Below are 9,434 nucleotides of genomic sequence, written 5' to 3'. Positions count from 1 at the left end.
CGGCCTGGGAGGAGGGGACTTGACTTGCCTGGACTGAGTCTACCAGGTTGATCTTAGTCCGCGGGGGAGGCTTTGCCTTGGAGGAGGTGGGAATGGGGGGTGGGCTGGGGGGAAGGTGAGGGGGGCCGGAGAGGGGAGAACAAGGGAATCCATGGTTGATATGTAGAACTGAATTGTATTGCAAAATACAAATAAAAAAATTTAAAAAAAAAGGAAAAGTAAAAGGACAATAACAATAAAACCCTTTGCATAAAAATCATAGGATTACAGTGAATTTCCTTTGTAAGTGAATGTGTGAGTGCATGCTTGTGTGTTTGTATATACAAGTACAGGCCCGAAGTCATTATCAGGTGTCTTGCATAATTACACTCCACCTTGGCTGTTGAGGTAGAGTCTCTCTTTGAGGCCAGACCTCATTGATTTAGACTGGTTGTGTAAAGATTTCCAGGTATCTGCTTATTTCCACTTCCCTAATGCTCAAACCACTCATGCAAATAAGCCACTGCCCACTGTAGAGTTTTGTTTAATTTTACCAACAGACATGGGCTTTTCAGAGACATGTTAAAGTGATTTTTGAGATCCTTCTCCAACCACGTAGTCTCCTTGCTACAGAGCTTTGGGATATACAACTCTCAGGGAAGATTTTCAAACTCAGAGTCTTTGACATACCATCTCTTGGGATTGTTAGAAACTAGAAAACCATAAATATAAACAGTAGTGAATAGGGTTGGTAATGACAAAGGGGGACATATTGAAAATGATTTAGATCATTTTTAAGACACATTTTATGTGTCTGCTGCATAAAAATGATTAAAAATGGAGAATTAATATTGGAACAGTTTGACTAAGAGCACACTCAAATTAGAATTTTCTACTCTGTAACTGTCTTCTGTCTATTGTGTGTGGTCTGTCTCTGCTGGCTGACTGTTTTGTTTATCAGGCCTGTGTGTTGGGCCTGTTTACTATGTATGACTCTGTTGCCTGTCCCTAATGAAAGGCTTTACTCTGTAGTTACTAAATAGTACAGAAAATACTGCATAGGGAAGTCTTTACAAGCATCTTTAGCAAAGTTTTACAAGAGAAGAAGAAACTTTACTGACTCCAACTGACCAAGTATAGCACTCAAAACCTCACATGGATGTTATCAATGTATATCCACATGCTACTTCCAACATTTATGGGATTTGTTGTTTAAGGTGTTTTTTATCCTATTGGCTGCTTTCAGCAAATGTTCACAACACACACACACACACACACACACACACACACACACACACACACATAATGGGTATTGGCTGCTTTCAGCAAATGATCACAACACACACACACACACACACACACACACACACACACACACACACACACACATTATAATGGGTAAGGGGCATGGGAGAGCTTAGGTTGCAGAAGTTGATTACATAGGAAATCCAAGGCAAGGAAGGTTGGTTACAGTGTCCTCTTAAGGGCAGGTTAAACTTTTAAAGTAGACAGAGTACACAGTAGGACAACAGATTAAACCTTTGGTCTTAAATGCTCTCAAGGTATATTATTAACTTGGCTGTAAACTCTGGCAAAAGTTCAGAGTCCTCAAGGTATTTGCAGAAAAAAAAAGATATCACCACACTTTTATTGGGCGGCGGGGTGGGGTGTGGGGGTGTTGCATACATGCCATGATGTGTTTGCATAGTTTAGAGGACAAATAATGGAGTTTGGTTTCCTCCTTCAACCTATTGGGTCCTGGGGATCAAACTCAGGTTGGGAGGCTCAATGGCAAGAGGATTTCCCTAGTCTGCCATCTCTATGGGCTTTAAGAGTGTGTCTTGTAAAGTCAGGGATGCAGTTGAATTCCTGTTATAAAGAGAAAGGAGACATGTTTGGGGAAAAACCTCAATGCCAGCAGGTGCCAGAGAGAAGACCTCCAATAATGAAGAAAGGAGTATAGATGAAGAATCAGTCCCAGAAACAAGGCTACTAAAAATGTGCATTAAGTAAAGAAAAAACAAAGCACGTTCACTTGATGCTAAAAATGAAATGCAAGTTGAAACAATGGAGTGTAGTACTACCCTAGAAGTACTACCCCCATTGAGGCTTACGGTAACTGTCACGCCTACAAGGTGGAGCTGACAGGAGCGCTTAAGACCTGAGATCCGGATGTGTCAGCTCCCTTGGTTCCTGGATCCTGGTTGCTGGAGATAGACCGAGCAGAGTTCTCCAGAGAACACCGCTGGACTGTACTTCACCTCTCCCAGACCCTGTAACTATGTCTTTACTTGTAAGTTAAATCTCCCTTTTAACTACGTGGAGTTGCCTTAATACTTCCAACAACAATGGAGGATAGTTTCAACTTGGCTGCAATTCAGCACATATTATATTCATATATGTTCTTTATTTTTTTAATGTGTTCATTCTGTTTGTATTATGTTTGTGTGCTTGTGTCACGGATGTCTTCTTTAATCATTTCTCTATCTTAATTTGTGAGACTAGGTCCTACACTGAACCTGGAACTCAATGTAGTTTGTAGAGTTGGAGGGCCATCAAGACCTAGGTTTGCCCTGCCTCAGCTTAACCTCTGACTTGGATTACACAGTAGATGCTGCCACATCCCACTTTTACAGGGTGCTGGGGTTGAGTTTAAGTCCTGATCATGCTTACACATTAGACACTCTACCCACTGATGTATCTCCAAGGCTCAATCTTCACTACTTTTATATGCATATCTTAAGCACATTTGTATTGAAATGCTCCCCACAGCTAATTTCTCCTGGGCACAAGTTCTGTTTGACACCATAGGACATGGATGTTTAAATAGCTGTCCTTCATGTCACTGCATCCCAGTGACTTTCTGTGAGGGGGTTAGCCGTGGATTTGGTATTCAGCTGTGTGTTTGAAGCAAGAGAAAAGGAGATGAAAATACCTTAAAGCATAGAGGCACTGCTTTGAAAAAAAAAAAAAGTACAAAAATGAAACTGCTCCAATGGTATAATTTTTAAAATTAATTAGTCAGTTATTGAGCATAACTCAATAATTAATTATCCAGAGCCAACTGTGGACAAGGCCAGTGAGCCAGTGATTATGAGGAGGGCGGGAAAGGCATAAAAATGACTAAGATTCCTAATATCAATGAAAGGTTAAGCTATTAATGAAGACAAACTGTACATAATTACAGAGCAAGGGAGAAAATAACAAGGCATGCAAGAATGGAAGGGAGTGTTTTATATTCAGAGAAGACAGAGCAGAGGTGGTCCTGGTGATTGGATCAGGTTCCAGGCAGTATGTGATAATTCAACAAGGGCACGAGGACTGAGAGGCACGTGATGGGCACCGAGCCAATGATCATAGGTTAGACTTCAAAAAAGCTCATATTGTATCTATAGTATATTTTCCGTTCTGTAGCTGTAATCATATACTCTGACCAAAAGCAACTTGGGAAGGAAAGGGTTTAGTTGACCTACATTTTCATTTGACAATCTATCATTGAGAGAAGTCAGGACAAGAAATCAAACAGGAACTTGAAGTAGAAACCAGGAGGGACGCTGCTTGCTGGCTTGTTCAAACTCATTTTTGACTAACTTCCTTATCTATCCCAGGACCTCTTGACTAGGGAATGATGCCATTCACAGAGGGTGGGCCCTCCTACATCAATTAACAATCAATTAACAATGCAGACATAGCCACAGGACAACCTGAAAAAGACAATAACTAAATTGAGAATCTTTTTCAAGTGGTTCTAGGCTGTGTCAAGTTCCAGTTAATGCTAGGGCAATATACAGTATGATGCTCAATGAGAACAGAGGTTTCTTGTGGTAACACTACAAAGCTCTCACCTCAAAGAGAATAAGGGATAGTTGATTCAGAAGTGAAACATGAGTGACCATGGCATAGGAACACAGATTTAGGTTACATCAATTTCATGTTCCAATGAAGTAACAGTTTCATTTTAGTAACAGAACAGCAAAAGCCACAAATCAAGGCACTTTAAAATATATAGATGGAAACATCAGGTAGCCGAGTCCCAGAAAAGTCAGAAAATCTCTGCTGTGGAACTCAGACCCTATCTGATGACATTCTTACCTTTTGGGTTAGTGGAAGCTAAGGGCCTGTTAGAATATTCTGAAAGGATTTCTCTCATAGTCACATGGATGTGAATTCACATCACCGTGGAAAATGGATGGTGATTAAGGCGCTAAGGATAGCCTAAGAAAAACTGTAATTATACTCTGGATCTGCAACTCTGCAGTCACTGAAGCTCTGATACTCAATCAGGCTTTCTAGAATATTCAGCAGAGTGTGTTTTCTCCCTGGGTGCTTTAGTTCATGTATGGGAGAAAAAGGAATTGTATATATGCAAACCATATGTAGATGTTTTCCATGTCGTTCCCCCTAAAGTATGACAACTATGTAGCATTAACATGCTGTCAGGTGTCATCAATATTCTGGATATATATGATTTTATTTAATTTTTGGTTACTCATGTGTGTGTGTGTGTGTGTGTGTGTGTGTGTGTGTGTGTGTGTGTGTGTGTGTAGACACATGTGCTTACTACAGTATGGAAATCAAAGGACAACTTACAAGTTATTTTTCTCCTAGTATATAGCTCCTTGGAATTGAATTTTGTTTAACAGGCTTGATAGCAAGTGCCTTTACTTTCTGAGCCCTCTTTCTAGCCCTGAGATAGAAGTTAAATTATATATGAAGACACACTTAGTTTATGTGCCATCACTATGCCAATTTATATAGAGATTTGAACATCCTTAGGTTCTGGCTAAGAACCTAAGCAGCTCATTGAGCTAATCTTTCATAGACACCAGATATGTAGATAGCTAGAACATCACTGTACTCTGGCTACAGAGAGAAAACAGTGCCAAAGTCTTGAGCTGCAGAAAGATTCTGGGATTTTGATCCCCTGCATAATGTCTGCTACAAATGGGACAGAGAGACAGACAGGAGAAAACATTGAAAGGAGAGTGTTGGACTGAGGTACAAGCTCCTTTGTAAGATAGTAAACAGTCTAGGATAAAGCAGACACTGACCTATGAATGGGCAAGTGTCTTACAGCTGAGAAAAAAAGAAAGGGATAAAAGTAAAACTGTGATGTGGGATTTACCTGAGTGATTGGGGTTTATGTTTTCATTTAAGCACTGAATTTTGTAGCTAATTGTTAAGTGAATTGAAGTTTGCTTGAAGACTGAGAAGCCAGATCTCAGATAACACAAGAACAACAATATGAGAGTTACAGAGGCACAAGTCCAGACTGTGTTCTGGAGGGCCTGCTGTGTTGGCAAACAGGCTAAAGAAAATAGAACAGTTTCAGGTTCCTTGTCTCTAACATTAACACTAATACGTATGGACATTTCAGAGTTGTGGAATAATCTTCACAATTTAATGCTAAGAGCTAAACCAGGGAAAGAAAGGCACAGTAGTAGAGGGTCAGACTGACAACCAAACAGCCTAGATCAGTGCTGTTTAAACTTCTTATATACATGACACCCTCATAGTGAAGGAACTTTAAAAAATGTATTGCATTTAATTAGTTATTGTGTTTATGTGTGCCATGGTGGATATGTGGAGGTTAGATGACAACTTGTAGTCATTTCTCTCCTTCTACCATGTGGGTCATGAGGATTGAACTCAGGACTTCAGGTTTGGCAGCAAGCACCTTTACCCCTTGGGCCATCTCTCAGGTCCACACCCAAAACCCATTCAAGCAACTTCAGATATATACAGATACAAAACAAATATATAAATATAATTTCCTGCTAAAAGAGCATAAAGAAATCCATTTTAGTCAATTTGGTAATATACATAAAGTTTTACCATTTAAGACCAAAGTAAATTTGCATAATAATGAGCTGGATGTCCTCTAATATTTTTAGATAGATAATTACTAACTGGCTGAACATTTGATGCCATAGGGTGTAGAGCATTTTTCATGTTCATCAGTTGATCAACACTGATTTGGGGAGGGGCTTCGGGGTAGTACGTATACCTGTGTGTGTGCCTGTTCACTTTTGTATGAGTGCACATGTGTGTGCATGCATTTGGAGGGCCAAAGCTGATGTTAAATATCTTCCTCAATCCTCTGCACTTTGTTTATTGAGTCAAGGCCTCTTGCTGAAGCCAGACTTCACAAATTCTGTCTAGTCAAATTTGTCAGGTTTTGCCAGGTAACTCCTCCCTCTGCCTCCCAATTGCTGGGACTACAGGGAAGCCACAAAGCCTACCAAATATTTACTTGAGTTTTAGGATCAGAATTCTGGTCCTCATATTTGCATGGCATAGGCTTTCTACACAAAGCTATTCAGCAACAGTGTTTTGATTTTATGGTTGGCAATGTTGAGAACCTCAGGTAACATAAACAGGTATGTCAGAAGGGTATATGTACACAATTACTTTTAGTACCATTTCAAAATTCTTTCTTAACCCCAAGCCAAAATTCATCTCACTTCTTAAAATGAAACTCAGATCAAGAACTCAAAATGGTTTTTTAAAAACCAAACATTCTAAACATAATATGTGAAGGTATAGTAATTTGATACTCACATGCTTATAAATGATGATAAGAAAATTTGAAAGACCTTTGGTTTTGTACTTAAACCACCCAGTTTCTGTAAGAGCAGAAAACTTCATACGTATCATAAAAACACTGAAGTTCATGCATACCATAGTCTCGACTCCAAGCACAGGGGTTTTAGGTAGCATTCATTGGCACTACCTGATATGACTGCATGTGCAGTGTCTGTCCAGAGCAAAGACAGCCTTAGGTCTTGTGACACAGTATTTAGATCCTGCCAGATACACCTCGTGATTATTACATATTTTATTTTGGATTACTTTTTGGTACTTAGGCATTCAGAAGCCCTTTAGAGTTGTGGATTTTTTGTTACCTCCCACATAATTTTATGCAACCATATAAGTGGTTATGATCTACACTGTAAGAAGCCATAGAATAGAGAAAGAAGGCCAGTCTAAGAAGTGAAGACAGCAAGGTCTAGGCAAGATAGTCTCAGAGTATCCCAGAACCAAGCATGTCAGAATCTATATGTTTGTAGTGTACATTACCCAAACCCAAATGATGAGATCAATGAGTTTATTGGGTGAGGGATTGCTGAGAGGGACTGAGTGGCCCTCAAACAGCTGTATCACCACCGCCCTACCCTATCATGGATGGTGACTTCACAGAAGCTGCAGCATGGCTCCCTTCCTTTCTATCACCTTTCTACTTCCAGAGTAGTTCATCTTCTCCCAATATCACTTGTAGCTAAAGGAAGAGAAATCTCAAGGAAGGGTCCCCTGAACTTCCCTCCCTCCACTTTCCAAGGAGTGTCAGTAGCTCCATTACCATTATCAAAGATATACTCTAGTTACCATGACTGCTAGGGCAAAGCCCAGATGGTATCTTATTATGTCTGGAGAAAAACGGCACCATTTACAACAACATTCCAGAATTCGGAGGAAGAAGAAGAAATTTAAAGTCTAGAGAACCAATAGGAATCAAGCAGCAGCAGCAGCCAACGTTCTGAGATGATTGTGTAAACCAACACTCTCAGTGTTTAAGGAATGACAAGGGTTGCTATATGGGATGGTCTGTATGTCAAATGCTCTGGTTGGTCAATAAATAAAACACTGATTGGCCAGTGGCCAGAGAGGAAGTATAGGCAGGACTAACAGAGAGGAGAACTGAGAGAACAGGAAGGTGGGGAGAGACACTGCCAGTCACCGCCATGACAAGCAGCATGTGAAGATGCCAGTAAGCCACGAGCCACGTGGCAAGGTACAGATTTATAGAAATGGGTTAATTTAAGATATAAGAACTGTTAGCAAGAAGCCTGCCATGGCCATACAGTTTGTAAGCAATATAAGTCTCTGTGTTTACTTGGTTGGGTCTGAGCGGCTGTGGGACTGGAGGATGACAGATTTGTCCTGACTGTGGGCCAGGCAGGAAAACTCTAGCTACAAAAGGTGGAGAATATATTTGCTCCTGTTACACTCCATTGATCTGTAGCAATGGTGTTCTTTATACTTTTAGAATTGTGATGTTCCCAATTTTTGATCTTGCTACTCATTTTAATGATGATGTGGGGAGCTTTGAACAGCAATTGGTGCTTGGGATTCTCCCTCAAAAATGCCAATTCATGCTGGGCGGTGGTGACTCACACCTTTAATCCCAGCACTCGGGAGGCAGAGGCAGGCAGATCTCTGTGAGTTCGAGGCCAGCCCAGTCTCCAAGCGAGTTCCAGGAAAGGCGCAAAACTACACAGAGAAACCCTGTCTCGAAAAACCAAAAAAAAAAAAAAATGCCAATTCATGCTCTACTGTGTTGTCTATGCACCTGAGGTTGAGAAACTCCTCAGGCCATCCTGGTAGCTCAAGGGGAAAAGATCTAAACCTGTGAAGGTGGCCACAGTGACATTGCTCAAAGGGATGGGTAGAGAAGAACCCGTAGACAACAGCTCAGCTTCTCATGCTTTCATATTTATTTGGGAAACTATTCCTAAGAATTATTAGGAAAACTGAAAATCTCTTCTCACTAAAATCTTCCTCATGTAACTCTCAGTGGTTTGTTTATTTCTTTATATGTTCGTTTGCTTGTTTTCAAAGCAGGGTCTCACTATGTAGCCCTGCCTGTCCTGGAACTCTCTCTATAGACCAGGCTGGCTTTGAATTCAGAGAGATCCACCTGATTTTGCCTCCTGAGTGCTGGGGTTTAAGGCATGCACTGCTATCATCAGGCTGTTGTGTGACTCTCAACACTGAACATGAGATTATGTGACAGTGATTATAACAATAAATTCCACATAAAAACACTGTCCAGGGCAGCATGGAACATCAATTGGTAAAGGTGCTTGTTGCCCGACTTAGTGTTTTGAGTTTGATGCACTGGGTCCACATGGTTGAGGAAGAGAACTGATACCTACTGAAGTAGTAGCCTTCCTCCATTTTAGGTTTAAGCGCCATCATTTAGTAAAGACAAAACTAGGTTCATTCCTATTTATAATGAAACCTCTGTCTCTTAAAGTTTGGGCTATGACACACCTATAACCTAAACGACAGATAGTTCTGTACTGCCTATGCCAGGGATGGCAATCATGTCTTTGTTTAAAAAAAATTTTTTTATAACCATCTTGCAACTTTGCCTTTGTTACAAAAGGGTTGTTGTACTTACCTTGTTATGACTACCTGTTGATATACCCAACTTGCAAGCATGTCTTTGTTTTAGGAAGTCCTTAGGACTAACTTGTTATGTTCTTCTCCTCTAACCCTGCCTATTTTGCCCACTAAATACCACCATTTGGAAACATCCTACCCATGAGCCATGTTGTCCTCCCATCCACTGCTGACCTTTCAAACCTGCCGTAGTGAGAGGCAGCCCATGTGTACCTATAGAAAAAAAAGCTTGCTTTAATTAATTTGGACTTGACCATTTGGGTCAGTGG

The sequence above is a fragment of the Peromyscus californicus genome, unplaced genomic scaffold (genome assembly GCF_007827085.1).
Source record: "Peromyscus californicus insignis strain IS unplaced genomic scaffold, ASM782708v3 Scaffold_14__1_contigs__length_90479793_seg_2, whole genome shotgun sequence".
Classification (NCBI taxonomy): domain Eukaryota; kingdom Metazoa; phylum Chordata; class Mammalia; order Rodentia; family Cricetidae; genus Peromyscus; species Peromyscus californicus.
The sequence above is the reverse complement of the archived record's forward strand: the minus strand, read 5'-3'. Positions refer to the sequence as shown.